Below are 27,765 nucleotides of genomic sequence, written 5' to 3' on the forward strand. Positions count from 1 at the left end.
GCAAGGCATCATTGAGTACTAATTTTTGGTACGAGCCAAGTTTTTAAGAAAGTCATAAGCCTTGTTGATTTTCTTGAAGAAATGTGATTGTTTTGACATGGATTGAAATGGGTTTTGATGCTATGAATTATATATATATTGATGGGATGATTTAACTATCTCCATTTACTCGACTTTAGATACTACAAACGAACTCGGCTAACTCACTGAGTTCATAAAAACTCACCTCTTTTTTTTTTTAACCATTTCAGGCTTAGTATAGTCTGTAGATAGCTGATTTTGTCGAGGATCTACATTTGGATTTACATCCTTAGAAATTGAAAGTCTACCTTCTTGTACATATTTGTTTATTTTGGGGGCGCACATGTCATTGTAGAATATTTTGTATACCTGGCTGCGTGTGCCATTGTATGTATGAATTTTTTTTGCTTTTACGCTACAAAAATTATTTACGCAGAGTTCTATAAATATTATTTTATAATAAAATGAAATATTTTATTTAATATTTTTATTTAATTTGAATAGCTATAATTTCACTTTAAATTGATGAATTAGATAACGAAACTTATTTTTAGACATGAAATGGATGCTTATTACTCGTATATCACATTTTTACCAAGGTTCAAAAATTTTGGATAAAATGACCAAAATACCCGTATGTAGTAGAAATTACTTTTTGATTGTTTTTTATTTGAAATTAGTCTACATTTCTTTAAAACATGGTATTTAATAACTGTTGCTCACAGAGAAGAAGTAAAACTGATGCGAAAGCTTTGTGAGGTTTCGATTGGCATTCCGGGTAATGAATGTCAATCGAGACATTGCGACGGTTGTCGTAGGCTCGATGGGAATTTCGGGTCATGACAAAAGAGCTTTAATGAAGACAGATTAGTCTTAATTGGTTAACACAAGATTTAATCAGTTAAACAGGTACTGGATACAAACAAAAGCCACCTTGTCAAATAATCAAGCGAGTTAGTCAACTAAAACTCAAAAATGAAGATCGCCGGTTCAGAAACAGAGAATATTGAGTCGACTAAGAAGTATCGTTAGTCAACTAAGAGCTTGCTACTAGAAATTTGGATTATGAGACAGAAAGTACTTAATCGACTAAGAAGCATTGTTAGTCAACCAAGAGCTTGTTGCCAAAAACTGGGTTCAGAGACAGAGACGACTTAATCGACTAAAAGGTATTGTTAGTCGACTAAGAGCTTACTGCCAAAAATTTAAATTACGAGACAGAAAGAACTTAATCGACTAACAAGCATTGTTAGTCAACCAAGAGCTTACTGCCAAAAACTTGGTTCAGAGACAGAGATGACTTAATCAACTAAAAAGTATTGTTAGTCGACTAAAAGCTTATTGCTAGAAATTGGGTTTAGAGACAAAGACAACTTAATCAACTAAGAAGCATAGTTAGTCGACTAAGAGCATTCTATTTAAAGATTTGAATTTGAATACTAGAAGATAAAATAACTGTTAGAAACAGCTAGTTTCTTTCTACAATGGCCAGAATTGATTTTGTAAGTATTTAAAGCCTCTCCAATAGTCAAAAACAAGACAGAGAAGCCATCTATAGTGATTTTGAGTTTAGAAGACCAAAAACCTTCTCTTTACACTTGTATTTCACTCCCATCCTTTGGAAAAGTGTTTAAGCTTAACTTTGTACTACTAGGAATGGCATGATTAGAGCATCAATGCAGAGGAATAAAAAAATTGAAATAAAATAAAAACCATGCCTCCTACCATTGGATCACCTTGGTTGTTTAATGCAAATTTAAGCACCACATAAAAAAAAAAAAGTTTTACCTTTCCAAATGATATCGTAATCAAATGGATTCCTTTTGGTAACAACATGTGAACAACTTTTGTGTGAAAGAATCCTAGCCAGTCAATCGTTTGGCCTCCAATGATGCACACACAATTGCAACGGATCCTTCTCAAGGAGAAAGCTTCATGCCATGGGCTTGTGCTAGCAAGTGTACAACAATTTGTCCTCTTTTCTTCTTTGATTACCAGTAAAGAATCAAAGGAGAAGTTTTCAAAAGAAAATAAACTTCTCAATAGTAGCAGCACTCAAGAGAAAATCTCCTTTTTTTCTCCTTAAAAATGAGTGGCTATAATGTGATATTTATATCTAGGTTTAACTTATTGAAATTTAGAAAATAAGTCCTTAATATTATAACAGTTATAATATTTAACCAATACCTAATTAAACTCTTTTAATTAGGTCCTTAGTAGTTAAAACCTAGAATTTGATTTAAGTCTAACTTAAATCATCACACTCTCAATTTAATCCAAATTGCAACCTCTGTGTGTGACCCATTAAGTTCCTAACATGTTGGCAATAGAATTGAATTATAATATTATTAATTAATTAATTTAAATGAATCATATTCAATTTTAAATTAACTAATTCAATTCCATAGACCATGATTGGCATCTAACAATGCTTCATGGTCACCCAATTGTTAAGAGAGTCAAAGGATTCTTTGACAACCTTTAAGTGTATAGTTTTTCAGAGGAATTCATTCCCTCATCATATATCCCGAAGATGATAAGAGCTTGGTGCAGTGCCTACTCTTATTGATCTCCATATTTGTTCTTGCAGTTAGGTAATTAGCTTTTTGGAGACTTATTGTCACGACCCAAATTTCGGGTCATGACCGACGCATGGGTCCAATGGACGTAATCCACTAAACCCAGGCAAGCCTATTATTTATCTTACTTATGATTCTATTTATTATCACTAAGTCCTATTTCATGACTTTGAGTCAAAATAGTGATATACATTGCCAACTCGTACTGGCATTACTCTTTTAAAATTTACATTAAGTTCATCTATACATAACAAAATAATACTCGACCTCCAGCGGAGTGACTCGGATGGATATACAGCTACCGAATGCCGAGACACCTACCAGAAGATGTACACAGATCTACAAGGACACCTCCTCCTAATTATCGGCTACCTCGTGATCTGAAAACATGAATTTAAAAATGGTGAGTATAAACCCAGTGAGTGAACAAGGAAGGGAACAAGCAACAATTAGGAAAAATTTAAAATCATGATGCACTTGTTTCAAACAATGCAATTTAGTTCATTCCTATTTAAAACCCTCTAAACCCCAGAGTTTTTCGCTACAGCGAGCATGAATTTCGATGCAGTGAAAACAAAGCAACAAGAGAAACATTTTTCCTCACTCAACAAAAGCCATCCTGCTAAACTAATAAAATCAACCTAACATTCATGAAAATTCTCAAAGTATAATGTGTCAAATTTTACGTACATTACAACCATAAATCATTGTCCATCAATTTGCTATATCACACACATTTACATATGTATATATATATATATACGTATATACCCATCATCATCATCTCACCAACCCATCATCATCATCACCAGCTCATCATCATCATCATCACCAGCTCATGCGCACTCCCTACTCGCACATGGCTGGGTCATCACCGGATTATGCGCACTCCCTACTCGCACATAACTGGGTCATCCTCGGCTTATGCACACTCCCTACTCGCACATAGCCGAGTCAACATAATTACACAACATTATATTCAAGCATATATGTATATCAACATAATGCAGCCACATAGAAATCCATAATAACCACATTTCATAACATAAACCTTTTCTCAAAAGCTTGTTCCCAAGGCATTCATTTTCATGAAAAATTTCATAAAATCATTCAAACACTTTGTTCAAAACAGTCATATTCCCAAAACAATTTTGATAGGCAGTCCACTCACAGGTGTCGAAAATTCGGATTCCGGGTGAACTCTGACTAATAGTCCTCAAGCGTAATTCCTTTGCCTTTTCCGGACGTCTCACCACCTTGACAAATAACAAAGTCGAGGAATTTACTATATTGTCCCTAAATTGATATAAATTAATTTAAACTACTAATGCTTGATATGTAAATGCAAAAATATGTCCGATTACCGCTTAATCACGGTATCGATTAAATTCGACCGATCACCCGATTAATCGACGATTGTGTCCAAATCACCTCCAAATTAATTCATTTCTCCTCTAATACCTTAATTTACCACATACATTTAAATAAAGCCAAATTCAGCATTAGAACCCTCACAATTCCTTATAGAAAAAATTTGGTCATTTGGTGTACTAGCATCGAATCTTTTTCTACATAACCGTTTCACCTTACTTCATCATTTTCCATGCCATTTTCCTTGAAATAAAAACAATCCCCCATTGATATTCAACCCTCATGGTTCGGCCAACAAGGAACCCTAGAGAAATTGAATATTTCTTTTCTGTTTTTGTTCATAACCATGCTTAACTATCCCTAAACACTAACATGGTCTAAAATCAAATTATTCCAACAACAATTCCTCTTCCATACCCATTTTTCAGAACTGAATTCATCATGATAACTCAATATTCAACCATGGAAATCAAGAACAAAAGCATGGGTAAGCTAGGTATCAAGGAGAATTAAAGAAATTTTAACTTACGTAGCTTGTTTCCTTGATTTCTTCACTTTTTCTTTGAATTTCCACCTAGGTTTTCTTGTTTTTCCTTTTGTTCTTCCTTTTTTCTTGTTGCTGGATGTCTAGGCCAAATATGATGAGGGAATTGGGGATTTAATGGGCTGATTTCTATAGAAAATAATAAAATAATCAAGCATGCCATGTGTCACATGCTTATTGGCCTAATTTTTAACTTTTTGACTTTTTCTTCTTAATTTTCCACCACAAATATTCTGGTATTTATCCAATCCTACCACAATTAAAATCCCTTGGTCTTGACAAGTGCTGGGCCGAAAATTTTACTGATTTGGCCCCGAGACAGAAAAATTACGATTTTACCCTTATACTCCGAAATGTACCGGAATCTCATTATTTCTACTTTTCAACCTAAAATAACACTAATATTGATCAATATTAACCAAATGGGGCAAAAATTGTTTAAAAAAATTTTCGTTTAGTCCACTAGTGGCAAAATTACCATTTTGCCCTTCTGCTCCATAAATACCAGGAATCACAATTTTTCACTACTAAACATCATTTTATACTCCAATAATCATAATTATATTTTATATAATTATTCTTGGTCAAATGTGATCAAATCTTGGCTAAAAATCTCCATTTTATCATCAAATGGTAAAATGACCGTTTTGTCCCTAATTGGTCAATTTTCTGATGGACTCCAAACTGGACCTTGAACTCCAAATCACTATTCTAAGCCATTCTGTTGGTTTTAAAATTTTCAAATTCCTCTTAGAATTTCTATTTGAACTAGTTCAAGGCTCGATTTAACTTAGTTGTACCACTCGATACAATACCGTCTTTTAATCGAGCTTGACAGGGTCTCACACTTATAAAACTCATTTCATAATCTTCTAATCACCTTGGCCAAGGATTTGATTAAGCTAATATCAACCAAGAACTAATGAGATATTTCCCCTTGAATCACTTGGGGTGATGATTCCTATCTTGACCGCTCATTTGCCTTCATATGTTTCTTACTATACTAAAAAACATCATGTTTTTGGCATCCTTGATTAGGCACTCATAAGGATGAAATCAAAGCATAGTACTTCATATACAAAACGACCTGGTGTCTCAAGTCTAGGGAGTAGTTACACAACTAACACATGAGAAGTATTTTATAGACACTTGAGTGAAATACTAAACGCACTTCTCATGGCGGGTCATGTTCAGTGACCTCGCTATCCCATGGCAAGCACCCACATGCTAGTTCCAAGTATCTTCATACTTCAACCTATGAGAACGATTGCTTACTTCACAAGTAAGGAACATAACATGTACCAATCTTTGAGCATTATTGATGCCCTGTCTCAATAATACAATGATCAGGAACTTTTAAGAACAATGCTTTAATGCATAAAGATCTCATAATTGTATCCCAATACAATTCCTTTGCAAGGCATATATAGTTCCATGGGCTTTATCTACATAAGTACAAAAAGGAATTAAATTACAAACTAATGGATAAAGAACTACCTCAATGTTATTATGAATAACAAAATGTCATGCATGAATATCTCAAAATTGCAGTTCTCATACAACCACAAATTGGCTTGAAGGGCTTATACTAACAATCTCCCATTAGCACTAAAGCTAGTCGCCTATGTATCTAATACCAATGTTCTCAACATGATGATTATGCTTTTGCTGGGATAGTGCTTTAGTGAGAGGATCAGCAATATTATCCTCAGTGGGTATACACTCTATGCAAATGTCTCTTATTCCAATGATCTCCCTGATCACATGGTAACGTCGTAATACATGTTTGGATTTTTTATTAGACCTTGGTTCCTTTGCTTGTGCAATGGCTCCATTGTTATCACAATATAAAGGTATTGGATCAATAATGCTAGGAACCACAGCTAGTTTAGTAATGAACTTCTTAATCCAAACTGCCTCTTTCGCTGCTTCAGACGCAGAGATCTATTTAGCCTTAGTTGTAGAATTTGTAATCGTATCTTGTTTGGAACTCTTCAAACTCATTGTACTTCCATTGAGTGTGAACACATATCCACTTTGAGACTTGCTATCATCATTGTCAGTTTGAAAGCTTGCATCGGTATAACCCCTAACTTGGAGTTCACCTCCTCCATAAACTAGAAATACATCTTTAGTTCTTTGTAAGTACTTCAGAATGTTTTTCACAGCTATCTAGTCACTTTCACCAAGATTAGCTTGGTATCTAATAGTGACACTTAGAGCATAAGATACATCTGGTCTAGTGCAAAGCATCGCATACACGATAGATCCTACTGTTGAAGCATATGGGATCTTATCCATGCGATCTCTCTCTTCTTGATTCTTTGGACACATGTCCTTGGAAAGATAGATGCCATGTGACATATGCAAGTGTCCCTACTTGGACTCCATCATGCTAAACCTCTTTAGCACCTTGTCTATGTATGTGGATTGGGAAAGACCTAGCAACCTTTTAGATATATCTCTATGGATCTTTATTCCTAGAATGTAAGTTGCTTCTCCCAAATCCTTCATGGAGAATTGTTCGGACAGCTAAATCTTTGTAGATTGTAGCAATGGTATATCATTTCCTATGAGCAATATGTCATCAATATATAACACTAGGAAAATTATGGCACTCCCACTAACCTTGTTTTAGACACATGGTTCATCCTCATTTTTTATGAAGTCAATGTTGGTCCCAATAATATATGCTAGAGGAGGGGTGAATAGCACAATTTGGCTTCTTCAAATATTGTCTCAAAGTCTAGATAAGGGCGAGACAAATGAGGGAAAGGAAATGAAACAAAACAGAGTAAATAAGAGACAACAGAATTTAGAGTGGTTCGGTCCAAGACCTACAACCATTATCTTGATTATTCAACCAAGGATTTTCCTAACAAATCCACTAAGAATCGGTGAAATTCACAAGCTTTCACCAAGCTTTACAATGGCTTTTACTAGGCTCAGCCAAAACCTTTTACACTAGTTTTTCACGGGCTAAACTAAAACCCAACACCTAACTTTTCAAGGCTAACTAGTTTCAACACTTTCAAGCAAACCTTGCTTGAAACAACCACTTAGAGTGACTCTCTCACTCTAAGAATTCAAGAAGAGAAGTAAAAGAAAGTACCTATGATCACAAGTTGATCTAAATGGTACATGGTTGAGAGCAGAATATAAGTACAAAGAATGGGCGTTAAGGTGCAGTAGGGTACAAGAGAGATTTTCTAGTTTTTCAGCTCTTATGTGGCTCAAATCTCTCTAATGGTTCTAAAAAACTAGTTTGTAATTGTTGAAAGACCCTTTTATACTTAGAGAAACATCTTTTATGGCAGTTTGACAGTTTTCTAGCTGTTGTAGGTAGTTGGGAGTTGGTTCTAGCCTTTACTTTGTCTTTTAGTGCAGTTTTCAAACTTGCAGACAGAATGTTTTTAGTCGACTACCTGATATCTTAGTTGACTAAGTCATCTCTGTTTTCTGCTCCTTGTCTCTGGCAGTTCGGCAGTAAGCACTTAGTCGACTAGCCCATTTCTTGGTCAACTAAGTTGGTTCTGTTTCTCAATATCCTTCAGCCCGCCATTTCTCCAATTTGAATCTTTACCAATTGTATCTCTATAGAACTCCTAGATTAGCTAGGTGACAACACATTGCCTAAACATATCATATATGTTTCGCTCAGCTATTGCATCTAGTTTCCATAATAATCAAGTTTCCAAGCATCCGAATTTTATAAAACTAGTTGAGTAAGACCCATCAATAGCTCAAACATACTCGTGTAAAAGTGTGACCTTGAGTGTGCTCAACAAGTCTCCGATTAAAAGAGTAACCAGGTTATCTTGTTATATGGTGGAAGGCAACTTAATCATGCGTGGCATGTGACTCAATATTTACCGAGGGATTTTCTTATTTTTAACTTAGTTAAAGTCTCATCTTTGCATGCATAACATTTATTAATTGCATTAATAAATCTATCTCATGCATACTACTTTGGATGATTATGGACTTTATCTATACTAATTTCCTTGAACCATCGAAGGAAATTAGCTTGGTCAAACCTAAGGGATAACGTACAACATATTGTAATCTTCCTCCTCGTATCTTCATGGCGCCTTTAAGTCTTCATCTTTGAATTGTAAAATAACTCCTAAGCTAATCCTAATTCTACACTTATATGTAACTAATTACATTTTAGTAAGAAACCTCGTGGTACATCTGAGGGGAGTTAGGTGAGGAAAGAATTTTACAATCCCTGAAAATCAAGAGATAAGCAAGGTGCGCAGACCCTATTTAATAAATAAATACCATGATACAATTTAACCATACATCCACAATCATATTGGGCCTAGTCCATAATCATCCACATTCATCCATCCACATGAACATAAAATTAAAACAATATCTTATTCTAATTGTTAATCATATGAGGCATCCATAATTAGTGTACAACTAATTTCGAGTTCATTTTTTAGTTCCATGTATGGAAACAGTTTTCCATATATGGAAAGTCTTTACTAATCAGTATTAGTAATATTATCCATTCCTAATCTCATTAAGATTAGAATTAAAATATTATTACAAATTAAAACATTTTTAATTTGTAATCTTTAAATGTTTTAAGTAACTTTTACTAATCCTTTTAAATTAAAGATTATGTGTCTTCAATTATCTAATCTCATTAGATAATTTAAATATAATATTTAAGACAACATTATCTTTAATTATATTTAAGTTCCTATTCGAATTTCACTTCTTAAAAGAAGGAAATTAATTCATGATATTTATCTTGTCCATATTTATCACACTCCCATAATTGTAGGAATCAAATTCCTAAATTTATGGATGTGATTAATTAAATCTTGATATCCTTATTTTAAGGAATCAAATTCCCTAATATAAATATATCAAAATTTATCTTTTTGGAACTTTTCCATAGGATATTGTTTAGTAAATTAGAGTTTTTAATTGCACCATTTTAGGCTGCAAATATGGACACTAAAATCTCAAAAACCATGACGTTACAAAATTATAGCAGTAGTGTACCAGTCAATTTTGTGGCTTGATGCGGCATCAAATCAAGGAATTTAATTCCCAAATTTTAAAATTTGGAACCTTTCCATATTAAAATTTCATAATTTTTAGACTTGATATAGCTGATCAAAACCCCAAAAAAACGCAGCCTATGTATCTTGTTCATAGCTGCAGTTTTTGGGTTGCATATGTGGCATTATGATGGCATAAATCAAGGGATTAAATCCCTTAATTTTAGTGATCTTTCCAAGCATCTTTTGAACGTATTCAAACTTCATAATTTATCCAAAAAGGTACAACAATTGCACAATTTTAGGACTCTTTGAAGATGACTTTCTCAGCAAAATCGTGACCTAAAACTACTGTTGGCAGCAATGGTTTCAGCCATGATTTCACAAGCTTTCCTTCACCATTTTCAACTGGTAATTAGTCATATTGAAACAATTTCAATGTAGATTACTTCCAAATTTTTTCAGAATTTTTGGAGGCTTTTAGACTCCTGTTAAAAATCGAAAATCAAACCATATGCAAATCTGAAAAGAATCAAATTCTATCACCAAACCGCATCTTGTTTCTCATGAATTCGAATCCTTTTCTTGCCAAACTCCTTTGTGCATCTCATGCACATATTGTTATGCAAAATTGAGACACTTAAACAAGATTAATTGCTGAAACAAATAAGTATTAAAAATCAAAACTTGAATATGTGATAAACTACTTTAAAACATAATCGAAATTTAACACTTACTTGCTCTCTTCCAAATACCTCACATCCAATCAGAATTGAAATTAAAAAATAACAAGACATACCTTTGCATTAAAATGAGCCAAGGGTGGCTTTGATACCACTGCTAGGAACGACATATTAGAGCATCAATGCAGCGGAATAAAAAAATTGAAATAAAATAAAAACCACACCTTCTATCTTTTGATCACCTTGGTTGTTTAATGCAAAGTTAAGCACCACATAAAATCAATAAAAAGTTTTACCTTTCCAAATGATATTGTAATCATCATTGGATAAAAAAAATCATTGAAAAAAAATTAGCATAACTTTCCTCTAGATTCTTAAAATTCAACAAAAATTAAATTCTTTTACCAACTAATCCTAAATTATTTATAAATCTAGATAAACATGCACATTAAATTAAATTTAAAACTTCACAAAATATTCACCATCAAAAACATAAATTCACCCCCCCAAACTTAAAGTAAACATTGTCCTCAATGTTAGAAAAAATAAAGGAAAGGAAAAAAATATTCCCCTTATGATTGGATGAATTTTCTAGAAGCTCTGATCCTCCTCTTTATTGTTATCAGTTATCACCTTCATTGCCACTTGGAGGAAATTTTTTTTTACTGCAAAAAAAATAAATAATTAATTAATTAATGTAGAGAAATAAAATAAATAATAAAAACAACTAAAAGAAAATAAATAAAGGAAAAGTTTTTGTTGGGTACGGGGTAAAAAGGTTAGTGGGTAAGTAGGAAAATGGGTAATGGATAGTCCAAATGAATAAAAAAATTAGGTTGGGTTAGTGGGCTGCCCAATGTTTGGCAACCCATGAAAAAGGAAAAAAAAAAGGTTATGGGGAGTGGGTAGCAATTGGCAAACCACTTAAAGGGAAGGAAGGCCCACTTACGGGTTTTGTCTTTTTTTTTTTAAGAGCGAGCCGCAGCTACTAGCTTAGTGAGTCGCAGCTCACGTCCTTTTGTGTTTGGGAAGTTGTGGCTTACCACCTTTTTTTCTGAATTTTTTTGATTTTTTTTTTGCGGAGCCGTGGCTTTGAGCCTGGTGAGCCACAGCTCACGTTCTTCACACTTTGTGAAGCCGCAACTTACCATTTTTTTTTTTTTGAAATTTAAAAATTTGAAAAAAAAATTTATGAAATTGCACAAAATAAAAAAAAGTGTTAATAATTTAATAATTAAATAAAAAATAAAAAAAGTAAGTTAGAGTGCTTGGGTTGTCTCCCAAGAAGCACTTCTTTATAGTCACTAGCTTGACTATGGTACCCCATTTTGCATTACTTTATACGGCTCGAGATTTTCTTTATTGACCTTGACTGCTCCGGTAAATCCACTATAAATTTGATAACATCATAAGGATGAATTTTTTTTACCTTAAACTTGTTCCCCTAATATGGTCTAAGATTCCATGGCAAAAGATGGAGTTGTGAATCAGAGTGTACTACTCGCTGTCCAACCACAAAATCAAGACAGCTGGAAAGTGGTGGTGGTTTTATCTCAAGAATTGGCGCCTGCTCTGTTGAAGGTGGTGGAATAGGCTTACCTTTACCCTCATTGACTAAATCCACTTTATAGCAACTATCTGTATAGGGATACTGAGTTGCATTGAACAAATTAAATACCATTTCCTTCTCTCCAACTCTAAAAGTTATTTTGCCATTCTTCACATCAATAAGTGCTCCAGTTGTAGTTAAGAATGGTCTTCCCAAAATAAGAGGAATTTCAACATTATCTTCAATTTCGAGCACAATGAAGTCTACCGAAATGCATAAATGCCCAACTTTAAGCAAAACATCTTCTATAATCCCAACTGGGTGTTGATTGTTCTGTCAGCTAATTGCAAGGTAACTGTAGTAGGTTGTATCTCTTGAAATCCAAGTTTCCTGGCAATAGATAAAGGCATTATTGAAACACTAGCACCTAAATCACATCAAGCTTTAGAAATTTAAAAACTACTAATAGTGCATGGAATAGAAAAACTCCCTGGATCTTTAAGCTTTGGTGGAAGCTTTTTCTGGATTATAGCACTGCACTCTTCAGTAAGTGCAACTGTCTCAAACTCTTCCAATTTCCTCTTTTTGCTGAGGATGTCTTTCAAGAATTTAAGATAACTTGGCATTTGTTCTAACGCTTTAGCAAAAGGAATATTAATGTGCAGTTTTTTAAATACCTCATAAAATCTTTAGAATTGTTTGTCAAGTTTTTGCTTTTGAAAACTTTGAGGAAAAGGTGGTGGAGGTGTGGGGGCAGATTGTGATTTTTCTTTTGTATTTTTAGCAATTTTTTCAACCATAATTTCTTTTTCAACATCTTTTTCAATTTCTTTCCCATCAGATTGAATTGAAATCTCAGGATTTAATGCTTGATTACTTACCTCTTTACATATTTCTTTTCCATTACGGAGAGTGATTGCCATGCAATGTTCCTTACCTTCTCTTCTTGGGTTGGGTTAGTATCACTTAGTAAGGTACCTTGAGGTCTAGTGTTTAAAGCACTGGCAAGTTGGCCTACTTGTATCTCAAGATTTCTAATTAAAGTTGTTTGATTTTGAATGGAGGCATCAGTCCTTATCATAAATGCATCAGTCTTTGTTATGAATGCATCAGTCTTTGTCATGAATTGCATGAACATATCCTCCATTGAAGGCTCTTTCTCTAGCATAAGGGCTCTAGATGGAAATCTAGGGGGAAAGTTTGACTTAGTCGTTGATTAGGACTCTTGGTTGTTATTCCATGAAAAATTAGGATGATTCCTCCAACTACAAGTATAAGTCTTGGAATAGAGATTGTTCTGTTGCGTATTTCCAACAAATTGACAAGACTCAGTATAGATGGAACAATTGTCATTGGAATGTCCTTCCCCACAAAATGCACATGTCATAAAGGAGTTCTGAACAACATTAACACTCAGCTTATCTATTTTCTTTATGAGAGAGTCCAATTGTGTAGAGACAGTGTTTATCACATCTAATTCATGAATTACAGCAATTTTTCTTGTACCCAATCTTTCAGATGGCCATTGATAATTATTAGAAGCTATCTCTTCGATCAAATCATAAGCCTCATCAATGGATTTACTCATAAGTGCACCCCTAGTGGCAGCATCAATGGTAGTTCTAAAAGGTCCCAGTAAACCATTATAAAAAGTCTGAACTTGCAGCCACTTAGGTAATCCATGGTGAGGACATCTTCTCATCAAATCCTTATACCTTTCCCAAGCCTCATATAGTGATTTAGAATCAAATTGCATGAAAGAAGTAATATCATTCCACATTTTTGCTTACTTTGCAAGTGGAAAGAATTTTGCTAAGAATTTTTAAGCCAAATGATCCCAAGTATTAATGGAACCAGCAAGAAGCGAATTTAACCAACTCTTTGCTTTATCTCTCAATGAAAAAGGGAAAAGCCTCAATCTTATGGCATCATCAATAACACCATTAGCCTTGAATGTATCGTAGATTTCCAGAAAGTTTATTATATGAGCATTCGGATCATCATTAGGCAAACCCCTCAACTGAACATCAGTCTGAATCATCTGAATAATTGATGGCTTAATTTCAAAATTGTTGGCTTGAATAGGAGGCCTTCAGATGCTAGAATGGATATTTTGTACTTGTGGGACTGCATAATCCCTCAAAGGCTTGGTCTCTTCCTCTTGTTGATCAGCCATTGTTTTACTTGGAGTAGAAACTTTTTTATTTTTCTTCCAAAGTCTTCAAAAGTCTTTTTGATTTCTAGATCAAAAGGAACAATTTCCAAATTTCGGGCTCTTCGTATAAAACGATCAAAAGCACCTAAAAAAAGAAAATAAAATTAAAGAAAAGAAAAGTCTAGATTAAAATTAAGAATGCTTGGTATTAATATTAACAAAAAAGAATTAAAAGTCAAACCCCCAGCAATGGTGCCAAAAACTTGTTGTTGAATTTTCTACTCATGCAAGTGTACGTATCACAAAGATCATATAAAGATGAGTAGAGTGTCAATCCCACAGAGAATTGAATTAATCCTTATAGTTAACTACTAAAATTAACACACCTTAATTTTATCAAAACAAATAAAATTAAAAGAAAATTTTAAATTAATAAACTAATAACTAAAACTAATATATCAGCGAATTTTACTTTTCTAAATGTAAATGACTACCAAACCTAAGATTATGATTTTTCCTCAATACTTTATTGGATTATTGTCTCTTTCTCTTAACTCAGTTTAATGGATTAAATTGCTAACCTAGAGTCCTAAATTATTTATAAGTCTTTGTTGAGTTTCTTATAAAAATATCTCTCCTAATTAATTTACTATATGTCTATGCAAATTAAATTGAAGAAAGATTCATTGAGTTTGTGCTATAATCCTTGCTATGTATGGCTTATAAGTGTATGTCTACCCTATATGGAAATCAAACTACCTAATCAACTAAGTGCATTCAATCATATGCTATTTTATTCAAGGTCTACCTAAATCTCCTTCATCAAGGTTTAACCTAGGTTTCCAATTCAATCTAATTGGTGATCAGGCAATTAGAAGCATTAAGAATAGAATAAAATAAACAACTTAAATCTATCAAACATAAGTAAAAGAGAGATAAATAATTTATACTATATATTGAGTTCAATCATAATCTTAGATTAAAAATTTAGTTCCCCATCAAGTCACACATTATCATCGAATAAAGAATAAACATTAAAACAAAACCAAGAAAATAAGAGAATAAAAGAAAATATAGAAAAACTTAAGAATTGTATTCTTGATCTTAAAATCTCCTTGAATTCTACAAATTCTTCTTAGCTTCAATGATTTTGTGGCTTAACTCTCAAATATCAATCTGGTGTTTCTTCTTTTCCCTGTTAAGTTCTCCGAAAGGTTGTTTTTATAGGCTTTGAAGTTAGACCAAGTTGGGTGAAGAAAGAAGTCAATTTCAGCTGGGATTTTCTCATCAAACTATGTAAGTCGCAGCTTTGCCAAATTAATTAACAGAAATCACAATTGCTCTAGGACTATTGCAGTATGTCAAATTTGACAAGATTTTTGATCGTATTTTAGGCCGAACTGGGTAAAGTGATAAACATAAAAGTTGTATATTGTTTTCTTATCTTTGTAATGGTCTAATAAATTTTTCATTTGGAGCTCTTTAGAGAAAGTTATGGTAAAAATACAGAAACATATGTATTAGAAGTCTGCACCTCGAAATTGCTCTCCTTCTTCCATTAAAATTCTTCTTTCAAACACCTACAAAAGCACAAATAAATCTTATTTGAACTACATTAACACCAAATTAAAAATAAAATTAACCAAGATTAAATTGACTCACCTAAAATAAATAATTTAAAATAGTTAAATAAAACCTACTAATTTCTATGCATTACTACAAAAACCTAGCCAAATTATTACCAAAATTAATCCCAAATAGCTCTATATCATAGAGTTATCAGTGACAAAACTTGAACACTTTTTGTGTGAAAGAATCTTAGCCACTCAATCGCTTGGCCTCCAATGATGCACATACGATTGCAATAGATCCTTCTCAAGGAGAGAGCTTTATTCCACGAGCTTGTGCTAGCAAGTGGACAATGATTTGTTTGCTTTTCCTCTTTGATTTCCAGCAAAGAATCAAAGGAGAAGTTTTCAAAAGAAAATAAACTTCTAAAGAGTGGCAACACTCAAGAGAAAATCCCCTTTCTTTTCTCCTTAAAAAAGAGTGACTATAATGTGATGTTTATATCTAGGCTTAACATATTGAAATTTGCAAAAGAAGTCTTTAATATTATAACAATTATAAAATTTAACCAAAACCTAATTAAACTCTTTTAATTAGGTCCTTAGTAGTTAAAACCTAGAATTTGATTTAAGTCTAACTTAAATCATCGCACTCTCAGTTTAATCCAAATTGCAACCTTTGTGTGTGACCTATTAGGTTCCTAACATGTTGGTAATGGAATTGAATTATAATATTATCAATTAATTAATTTAAATGACTCATATTCAATTTTAAATTAACTAATTCAATTCCATAGACCATGATTGGCATCTAGCAATGCATCATGGCCACCCAATTGTTAGGAGAGTCAAAGGATTCTTTGACAACCTTTCAGTGTACAGTTTTCAGTCCAATTTATTCCCTCCCCATATATCCCCGAAGATGATAAGATCTTGGTGTAGTGCCTACTCTTATTGATCTCCATATCTGTTCTTGCAGTTAGATGATTAGCTTTTTGGAGACTTATAAAACTCATTTCATAATCTCCTAATCACCTTAAGCAAGGATTTGATTAAGCTAATATCAACCAAGAACTAATGAGATATTTCCCCTTGAATTACTTGGGGTGATGATTCCTATCTTGACTGTTAATTTGCCTTCATATGTTTCATACTATACTAAAAAACATCCTGTTTTGGAATCCTTGATTAGGCACTCATAAGGATGAAATCAAAGCATAGTACTCCACATACAAAATGACCTGGTGTCTCAAGTCTAGGGAGTAGTTACACAACTAACACATGAGAAGTATTTCATAGACACTTGAGTGAAATACTAAATGCACTTCTCATGACGGGTCATGTTCAGTGAACTCGCTATCCCATGGCAAGCACCCACATGCTACTTCCAAGTATCTCTATACTTCAACCTATGAAAACGATTACTTACTTCACAAGTAAAGAACATAACATGTGCCAACTTTGAGCATTATTGATGCCCTGTCTCAATAATACAATGATTAGGAACTTTTAGGAACAATGCTTTAATGCATAAGGATCTCATAATTGTATCCCAATACAATTCCTTTGCAAGGCATATATAGTTCCATAGGCTTTGTCTACTTAAGTGCAAAAAGTAATTAAATTACAAACTTATGGATAAAGATCTACCTTAATGTTATTATGAATAACAAAATCTCATACATGAATATCTCAAAATTGCAGTTCCTATACAACCACAAATTGGCTTGAAGGGCTTATACTAACATGTACATCTTATATCAGCTAGGTGATCAATTGTACTTCATCTTTTTTTCATTTCTTGATTACTTAGAGTGTGCAAGGCACTCTAAGGGGTTGATCAACCTTGGTTTAGCTTGGTTGTTGTGGTAGGTTCTAACTTAGCATTAGAAAAGTTAGTTTTGGGTTTTGGTTGATCCGATGAAAAACCATTGTTAAAGGTTGTGGTTGAGCCTTTGAAAAGCCATTTTGGGTTTTGGTTGATCTTGTGAAAAACCATTGTTAAAGGTTGTGGCTGAGCCTATGAAAAGCCATTGTAAAAGCTTGGTGGAAGCTTGGGAATTCCACTGGTTTTAGTGATTTGGTTTAGAAAATCCTTGGTTGAACAATCAAGGTAGTGGATGTAGGTCTTTGATCGAACCACTATAAATCATTGTTTTTTGTCTACTTTCTTTTATTTTCTTCTTATTCTTAGCACTTAAATCATTCCTCCAGGAAGCTTTAAACTTCCATTTTAAAGTTCATTTCATCAACTCTTTACTTGGAAAGAATTTTTGTGCCATTCCAAAAAGTGATATTCACCCATTTCTAGCACATTTATTTGGGACCAACATTAAAGAGTACAAAGAATTATGGCATTTGTTATTTAGGGTTTCCTTCAGTTTTAGAAGGGTACACAAATGCTAGATGGAACTCAAATAGAACGGATCATACTTCTACAACTAGTTGGATTTTTACAATTGGTGAGGGTGTTGTTTCTTGGGGTTCTAAGAAATTGTCTTGTTAAGCGAACTCTACTATGGCGGCTGAATTTATAGCTTTAGCATCTGCCACCCAAGAAGTGGATTGGTTGAGAGATTTACTCTATGAAATTTCGTTGTGGCCTAAACTAGTGGCACCAATCTTGATACATTGTGATAATGAAGAACTTCATCAAAGGCGTGAAAATTTATGTGATAATGGAAAGAATTAGTGATGGTATAGTCACTACAAGTTATGTGAGGTCTTGTGAAAATTTAGCGAATCCGTTGACTAAAGGTCTTAAAAAGGACTTGGTAATAAAGACCTTAAGAGGGATGGGTCTCAAGCCTATCAATTAAATCTCCAATGGTAGGAGCTCACCTCAATGCTTGTGTCCAACCTGCAAGTCTTGGGTATTGACCATTCTACCACATGGATGATTGCAAGCACTAATTTATATTTTCCATACCAAGGTGTATAGTGCTTGGTTCTCGTAATGTGAAAAGTAAGGTTGAACAAAAGTTCTTAATAGACCTATAACATGTATATGTTGAAGTACTATAATTACGGAGTACTTCCAATGGGAGCTACCTATGTGAGCGAAAGTGTGGCCACTTCTAGGAGCTAAAGACTTGACTCTAGCAGCACTCATGAATGGATGCAAAAACACAAGGCCATAAAACGTGTTGGCAAAACTAGATACAAATTGAGCAAGGAAGCTTGTGTGTGTTTAGTGGCCCAACTAGTCAAATGAAGAATCGATGGTCCAATGCTTGGTCAACCACTTAATTCAGACTAGAACCAACCACACTACTAACTGAAGGTTTAAATCTATGGGATACCTTTATTTATGCACAAGGTTCCCAAAGTTGTTGGTATCTGGAAATTTTGAAAATGGTGGGAAATTGTTGGTGTATTTTCAAAATCAAAGATTACGTCACATAATGAAAAGCTATCTTAGCTTAAAGGTTAGGTCACATAAAATGACATAGTGTGACTATTGGATTGTAGGCAGGTTTTCATGTGAATGGTTATGTCTCTTGGTAGAATGACATCCAAAGGTCATAAGACAAATTGAAAAAACACCATAGCCCAAAAGTTTAAATATGAAAAGTTATTGTTTCCAATTATAACTTAAAGATTATGTTTTACGGAATGAATAGTTGTCCTTTCATAAGATGATTATTGAAACAATACCTTTATCCAAAAGTTGCGTCTGGCAAAATGTAAAGATGCCTTTTAGACAAAATGGTGCCTTAATAAAAGGGTTGTGTCCTTGAAGAAGATACACTTGCAAGCCTATATAAAAGGCTTGTTACCAACCATTTTGACACATCAAATCAAAAACAAAACAAGAGCAGAAACATTATGAGCAAGAAAAGTGTTGTGTTATATTAACATAAACACTTAAGTTATCATCAAGTACAAAAAGCATCAAAATTCCTTATAATCTACTTGCTACAGAAAGTACGCTCTAGGGCCAAACAACTTTGCAAACCCTTGGGTGTATTTAGCAGTCTAGTCTAGTAAAATGCAAGATGAAGTTAGACATTGGTTTCATTATATCTGCCACAGCCCATATTCTGGGCCATGACCGACGCATGGGCCCAATGGGCTCAGCCCACTAAGCCCAAGCAAGCCTTTTTGTATAATCTTATACAGTAATTCATATCCCTTTAAAATCCAAGATTCATAAAGTTCAAATATAGTCCCTTTGAAAACAATTCATAAAACCCAATTATGTATTCATAATGGCATCATCTACCATAATATACATATATAGCTTGACAAATGAATCTTAGTATTTCACCTCAAGTATTCATATACACATAATTAGGCCTTGACTGTCAGCGGAGTGACTCTGGTCAAGATTGCGAACATTTAATGTTATCGTAAACCTACCGAGCAATGGATAGGGAGAAGCACCTTATCTTAGGATCCAATCACCTTTAACTCGAGAAACCTAAAACATGAATTTTAAAAACACGAGTACAAACTCAGTGAGTGAACATAGAAAGGGAACATGCAGTGACAAGGAATGGTTTAGAAAACATGATGCACTTATTTAAAACAATGCCATTTACTTTAGTTCTTATTAAAATCCCTCCATTAAACCCTTGGTTGTAAAATCATTTAATGATGAAGGAACCGTATTCAGCATGAAATTGGAAAGAAGGGAAATTTCCAGCAATTATCCAATAAGGCAGTATAAACAGAATGTTTCTCGTTGCAATAAAATTAATTTGCAAATAACAGTAAATTTTCAAGATTCATCATGTGCATCCCACCACATTGTGCACATAGCCAGACATCCCATCTCACCGAGCTCATGAGCATCTCACCACATCGTGCACGTAACCGGACATCCCATCTTGCCCAGCTCATGTGCATCCAACCACATCGTGCACATAGCCAGACATTCCATCTCACCTAGTTCATGTGCATCCCACCACATTGTGCACATAGCCGGACATCCCATCTCACCCAACTCATGTGCATCCCACCACATCGTGCACATAGCCAGACAGTATCACCATCCATCTGCCTCACCACCGTCATTGCCAGCAAGTGCACACTCACCCCGTACATGCACGATTGCATTTGTCATAAAATGGTACTGTGAGACCTTGACCTTTATAGACTTGTAGCTAGAAGTATACGTGATATCTCTAGTCAGGGGTAATTTCGTCATTTCCTTAGTAAGCTCCTAAAAGTAAGTTTTAAACAATATTAAGGCCTAAGTAGACCTAAGGCATAAATGAATAATGAAAATATGGGTAAAATAACGAAGAAAATTAAAATGATGATGATTTCCATGGTAGGGGCAAAATGGTCATTTTTCACCTCAAGTCAAAATTTTTAAGTTTTCATGAACTCGAGCATTTCTAGACCACTATGGACCTTGTCCCAGTGTCAAAGGAGTAAAAAGATTGCATAAAGGATTAGAGGAGAACAAGCTAATTTATGGAAGGACATTTTCGTAATTTAAGTGAAGTGGATAAGCATGGGCTATAAATATCATCTTCCAAATAACTTCTTCTCCCAGTTTCCAGCAACTTCTTCTTCTTCTTCCTTCTTCTCTTTCACATTGCTTCCAACCTCCATGGAAGCTTGATACGAACCTCCATAAGCTCCCTCAAAATAGCTCCACCTTTCATGCTTTTGGTGCACCCTTTCATAAACCCTTGTGCTCTTCCACTCTCTCTGTTTAAAACCATTGAAAAATCTTATTTCCATACTCTCTCACTAGTTAGGTGTTTTAGAGAGAGAAAGAGAAAGCTTCAATAATAGCTTGAAAGTTTTTGGAAAGAATTTCAAATACAAGTTACTAAGGTGAGTAGTGAACTAGAATTGATTTTTTTGTGTTGAAAATGATTAGTGTTTAGACTTGTGGGTGTTTTAGTAGTTGCGGTTGTTCATTCACTTTAGAGTGATTAGGATAGTGAACATAGATAGCCACTTAAATGGCAATTAGAAGCTAGATAAGAGAAAGCTTTTAGAATTTATAAGTATGTGAATTGACTTAATGGTGATGCTAATGTGATAATAGGTTCCAACGACACCCCATCGCCCCATTTGGACCATTAGAGAAGTAGAGTCAACTAAAGGTTCAACAAAATACCAGTGAGTGGACTTGCATTTCAAACTTGTTTTGGGAATGTGAATGTATTTGCACAAGATATTTGAATGATTTTATCCAACTTTTCTTTGAAAATGTGTGCCAGGGAACAAGCCTTGATTAAATGTTTTTGATATTGTAAAATGTTAGATGTGTATAAGGATGAATCCATATGCTTTATATTATGTTGGAATGTATGTATATATCTTATGAATATGTGCTGTGTATTGATGAATGATGTTAGGTGGTGATGTTGAAGTGTGCGAGTAGGGAGTGCACACATGATGATTTTGAGTGTGCGAATAGGGAGTGCACACATGATGATGACAGAGTGTGCAAGTAGGGAGTGCACACATGATGATGATGTATGCATATGTAAATGTGTGTGTTATAGAAAGCTCATGAATATGGTTTATGGATGTAATGCATGTGGAATCTTGCATGTTGAACTTTGGAAATTTCTAAGCATGTTTAAGTTGAGCTTGTCTTTGCAGCTAAATGGCCTATACTTGAGAGAATCAAAAGTTGTTGTTGGTATCCTGTTCTCGCTGAGGCAAGATTCATTCTCCCTGCAGCGAGAAACTCTCGGGTTTGATAGGTTTGTCTGACCTGGTTCTCGTTGCAGCAAAAAAGTTGCTGGAGCTTCTCTCTTCAGTGAGAATCATTCCCGCTGCAGCGAGAAACATTCTATTTTGATTACTTAAATTTCGCTGCAGCAAGATTATTTCTCGTTGCAGTGAGAAAGTTTCTGTCCGTTATGCTATCTTGCTGATTTTTGCCATATTTTTCCATTTCATTGACACCATAGTTGATCATGGACTCCCCACGTTTAGGGGTTTATATAATTAAGTTTGAAATGAGGAATTTCAGAGAGAAACCTTCGGCTAGTTGAGAAACCCTCGTCTAGCTAATAATTTGAGCCAAACTTCGCTGCAGCAAAAATTCATTCTTGCTGTAGCTACGCTACAGTGAAAATGCCTTTTCACTGTAGCGAGGACCTGCCATTTCATTTGATTACTTGTATATCACTGAAGCTTTCATTCTTCAAATTCTTGTTTATGTATGAATTCATTGTTATCAAGTGATTAACCATTTAAGGGTGTAAAGAGGGGTTTAATAAGAATGAAACTAAATTGCATTGTTTTGAAAATAAATGCATCATGATATTTTTTTAAACATTCCTTCTTGTTTGCTTGTTCCCATTTTATGTTCACTCACTGAGTTTGTATTCACCATTTTCAACTTCATGTTTTCAGATCAGGAGGCAGTCGATAACTAGGTCGAGGTGCCCTTGTAGATTCGACTCTTGGTAGGTGTCTCGGCATTCAGTAGCTGTACTTTCGTCCGAGTCTTTTCCCTGGAAATCGAGTCTCTTTTTTGAGATGTATAGACAAACCTGATGTAAATTATTAAGATACATGTTATAGACAATATATGTATATTTTGATGGGTAATGCCATTACGAGTTGGCAATGATTAGCATTATTTTGATTCGAAATTATGAAATGTGACTTAGCAACTTTTGATGGAATAATGAACAGGTCGCATAGATAGGCTTGCTTGGGCTTAGTGGGTTATGTCCGTTAAGTCCATGCACCAATCATGGCCCTGGATTTGGGTCGTGACAGGTACCATTTATGACATAGTATATATATATATCAACATTATACAAAAACATATGGATTCATCCTTTTACACATTTCACATTTCACAACATCAAACATTTTATCAAGGGCTTGTTCCCAGGAAATTTTAAAGCAAAAACTGATAAAATTCTCAAATGATTCATTGAAACACGTAAACATTTCCCCAAAACAGTTTGAAATGCAAGTTCACTCACCTGACAAAACTAGCACCAACAAGGTCCTAATCCAAGTAGTCCCGAAATACCATTAAAACCTATATTTATCAATAAACCATAACAACCTCAATTAAGTCATAAATTAAATCTAATAATTCTAATGAATTTACATTAGGCAATCTACCCTTTAACCTAACATTTAATCTAAGTTTCTAGTCTAATTCACAAACCCATTTGGCCAACTACTCCAATTTAAAATTTCGTTACCTAGATGAGCTTGGAGACATGAAGATCAACAAAAAACCTAATTTTTCCAAGAAAAATAATTTGAAGAAATTAGGGAATAAATCTGAAAATATAACCATAAATTCAAAAATTCCAAAAGTTGGAAACATATATACCTTTCAACCTTGAAAATGAAGATTTGAAGCAAAAAATCCAAGTGTTGTTGAAAGTGAAGTAGAAATAGAAAGTATAAGAAACAAGGAGAGATTTTTCTTTCTCTCTCCTAGGGTTTAGATGTGCTGGAAATTGGGGTTAGAAGCTGCAAATTCAGTTCCCAAGAAGTTTGGAGAAGAAATAAGCAAGAAAAGAAAGGAAATAAGAAGAAAACAAGGAAAAGAAATTGAAAAACTCCATTTTCATGGTGGTAAATGTGAATATGGCATTGGGTGGGGAGGAAGAAAAAAGAAGTTGCTGGAAGCTGGTGGAAGCTGCTGGAAAATGATATTTATAGCCAAAGCTTATCTAACTTTTCATGCAATTACAATAATGCCCTTAACAAGGTGGCTTATCTTACTCCTATCCTTTGTGCAATCTTTTTTTCCTTTTGACATTGAGAAAAGGTCCAAAATTCTCTAGAAAGGTCCCTTGAATAACCTCCCAAAAGCCCTAGCTTCCAAAGTCCCATAAACTTGTTAATTGTGGAAAATACGGTGAGGGCCACGTGTCACGACCCAAATTTCGAGTCATGATCGGGGCATGGGCCCAATGGAAGTAGTCCACTAAGCTCAATCAAGCCTATTAATCTGACATGTTCATCATTCCATCATAAACTACTAAGTCATATATCATAACTTAGAATCAAAATAATATTAAGCATTGCCACTTCATACTGGCATACCAAACAAGTGTATATACACTGTCTACACATGTATCTTAATAATTCACATTAAGTTTGTCTATACACAACAAAAGGAGACTCGATGTCCAACGGAGAGACTCGGACGAATGTACAGCTACTAAATGCCGAGACACCTACCAAAAGATGGATACAAGCCCACAAGGACACCTCGTCCTAGTTAACGGCTGTCTCTTAATCTGAAAACATGAAGTTGAAAGCGGTGAGCATAAACTCAGTGAGTGAACAAGAAGGGAACAAGCATACCATAAGGAATGTTTATCGAAATCATGATGCACTCATTTTCTCAAAACAATGCAATTTGTTCTAGTTCTTAGTAGAACCCCTCATGTAAACCCCTCATGAGTAAATCACTTAAAAGATCCATACTCAACTATGGTACCAAATAATTGAAAAATATAGCAAAACCCACAAGTTAGCCAAAATGGACAAAAAGTTTCTCGCTGTAGCGAGAACCAGGTCTGGTGAAGGCCCTCAAACCTGAGAGTTTCTCGCTGCAGCGAGAGTCAAAACATCAAGGAAAAAGTCTCATTTTCCTTTAAAACAAGCCATCTTGCTAAAATAACAATAGCAACATGTAACACATGTAAACTCCCAAATTTCAACAAATCAAATGCTCACATATTTGCATTTGCAACCATATACCATATATGTATATATATATATATATATATCAATCATCATGTACACCCTCCCAACATCATCATCTCATATGCAACGGCTTATGCGTACTCCCACTCGCATATAGCCGGGTCAGCAATGGCTTATGTGCACTCCCACTCACACATAGCCAGGTCAGCAACGGCTTATGTGCACTCCCACTCACACATAGCCGAGTCAGCAACGGCTTATGTGCACTCCTACTCGCACATAACCGGGTCCACATCAACATGCAAAGAAGCATCCAATGCATATCATGCATTTTATCATATTGTGATAACACATAAACCATTGTATAGCACATTTTCACAATATAAAATCATTTTACTAAAAGCTTGTTCCTAAGGTACATTTTCTAAGACAAGTTGGATAGAATCTTTCATATTCCCCAAAATAAGTTTGAAATGCAAGTCCATTCACCAGTATTCGTTAAGCCTTTAGCCGACTCTTAATTCCACTAATGATCCAATTGGGGTGATGGGGCTTCGTTAGCACCTACCATCAAATTAACATTTCCATAATGTCAATTTACATACTATAAACCCTAAAAGCTATGTTTTAAATAGCTTTCAATTGCCATTTAACTGGCCATCCATTTTCACTTTCCTATCACTCCAAAGTGAATTAACAATCTCAACTACAAAATATTCACAAATCAAATCTCTAGTCATTCTCAACACTTAAAACCTAATACTAGTTTACTACTCACCTTGATAGCTTTGTAACTTTGAACTTTTTTCCAAAAGCTCTCAAGCTATTAATAAAGCTTCCTCTTTCTCTCCTTAAAACACCTAACTAGTGAGAGATTATGGAAACAAGATTTTCATCATTTTCAAGGGTTTTAAAGTGAGAGAGTGGAAGAATACAAGGGTTCTTGTCAAAAGGGCACCAAGGTATGAGAATTAGAACTACAGAGAGAAAGTTATGAAAGCTTCATATCAAGCTTCCATGGAAGAATTAAAGAAACCTGATGCCACGACCCAAATTTCGGGCCATGACCAGCGCATGGGTCCAATGGACGTAATCCACTAAACCCAAGCAAGCCTATTATTTATCTTACTTATAATTCCATCTATTATCACTAAGTCATATTTCATAACTTTGAATCAAAATAGTGACATACATTGCCAACTCGTACTGGCATTACTCATTTAAAATTTACATTAAGTTCATCTATACATAACAAAATAATACTCGACTTCCAACGGAAGGACTCGGATAAATATATAGCTACTAAATGCCGAGACACCTACCAAAAGATGGACACAGGTATACAAGGACACCTCGTCCTAATTATCGACTGCCTCATGATCTAAAAACACGAATTTGAAAATGGTGAGTATAAACCTAGTGAGTGAACAAGGAAGGGAACAAGCAACAATTAGGGACAATTTAAAATCATGATGCACTTGTTTCAAAATAATGCAATTTAGTTCATTCCTATTTAAAACCTCTCCAAACCCGAGAGTTTCTCGCTGCAACAAGCATGAATTTCGCTGTAGCGAAAACGGAGCAACAAGAGAAACATTTTTCCTCGCTCAACAAAAAGCCATCCTGCTAAACTAATAAAATCAACATAAAATTCATGAAAATTCTCAAAGTACAATGTGTCAAATTTTACGTACATTACAACCATAAATCATTGTCCATCAATTTGCTATAACACACACATTTACATATGTATATACCCATCATCATCATCATCTCACCAACCCATCATCATCATCACCAGCTCATCATCATCATCACCAGCTCATGCGCACTCCCTACTCGCACATGGCTGGGTCATCACCGGGTTATGCGCACTCCCTACTCGCACATAACCGGGTCATCACCAGGGTTATGCGCACTCCCTACTCGCACATAACCGGGTCATCCTCGCTTATGCGCACTCCCTACTCGCACATAGCTGAGTCAACATAATTACACAACATTATATTCAAGCATATATGTATATCAACATAATGCAGCCACATAGAAATCCATAATAACCACATTTCATAACATAAACCTTTTCTCAAAAGCTTGTTCCCAAGGCATTCATTTTCATGAAAAATTGCATAAAATCATTCAAACACTTTGTTCAAAACAGTCATATTCCCAAAACAATTTTGATAGACAGTCCACTCACAGGTGTCGAAAATTCAAATTCCGGGTGCACCGGACTAATAGTCCTCAAGCGTAATTCCTTTGCCTTTTCCAGATGTCTCATTACCTTGACAAATAACAAAGTCGAGGAATTTACAATATTGTCCCTAAATTGATATAAACTAATTTAAATTACTAATGCTTGATATGTAAATGCAAAAATACGTTCGACTACCGCTTAATCGCGGTATCGATTAAATTTGATCGATCATCCGATTAATTGGCGATTGTGTCCAAATCACCTCTAAATTAATTCATTTTTCCTCTAATACCTTAATTTACCACATACCATTTAAATAAACCAAAATTCACCATTAGAACCCTCACATTTCCTTATAGAAAAATTCGGTCATTTGGTGCATTAGCACTGAAATTTTTTTCTACATAACCGTTTCACCTTAATTCATCATTTTCCAAGCCATTTTCCTTGGAATAAAAACAATCC

General features: G+C 34.5%; 1 non-coding gene across 1 annotated transcript; it reads left to right on the plus strand.

Moving 5' to 3' along the window:
* The first annotated feature begins 13,444 nt into the window (after nucleotides 1–13,444).
* Nucleotides 13,445–13,551, plus strand: LOC148760386 (small nucleolar RNA R71). The gene has a single exon (XR_016023313.1). It is a non-coding gene; the product is annotated as a small nucleolar RNA R71 (small nucleolar RNA).
* Nucleotides 13,552–27,765: the final 14,214 nt, after the last annotated feature.

This window comes from Theobroma cacao, chromosome 10, assembly GCF_053813885.1.
Source record: "Theobroma cacao isolate CCN51 chromosome 10, ASM5381388v1, whole genome shotgun sequence".
Classification (NCBI taxonomy): Eukaryota; Viridiplantae; Streptophyta; class Magnoliopsida; order Malvales; family Malvaceae; genus Theobroma; species Theobroma cacao.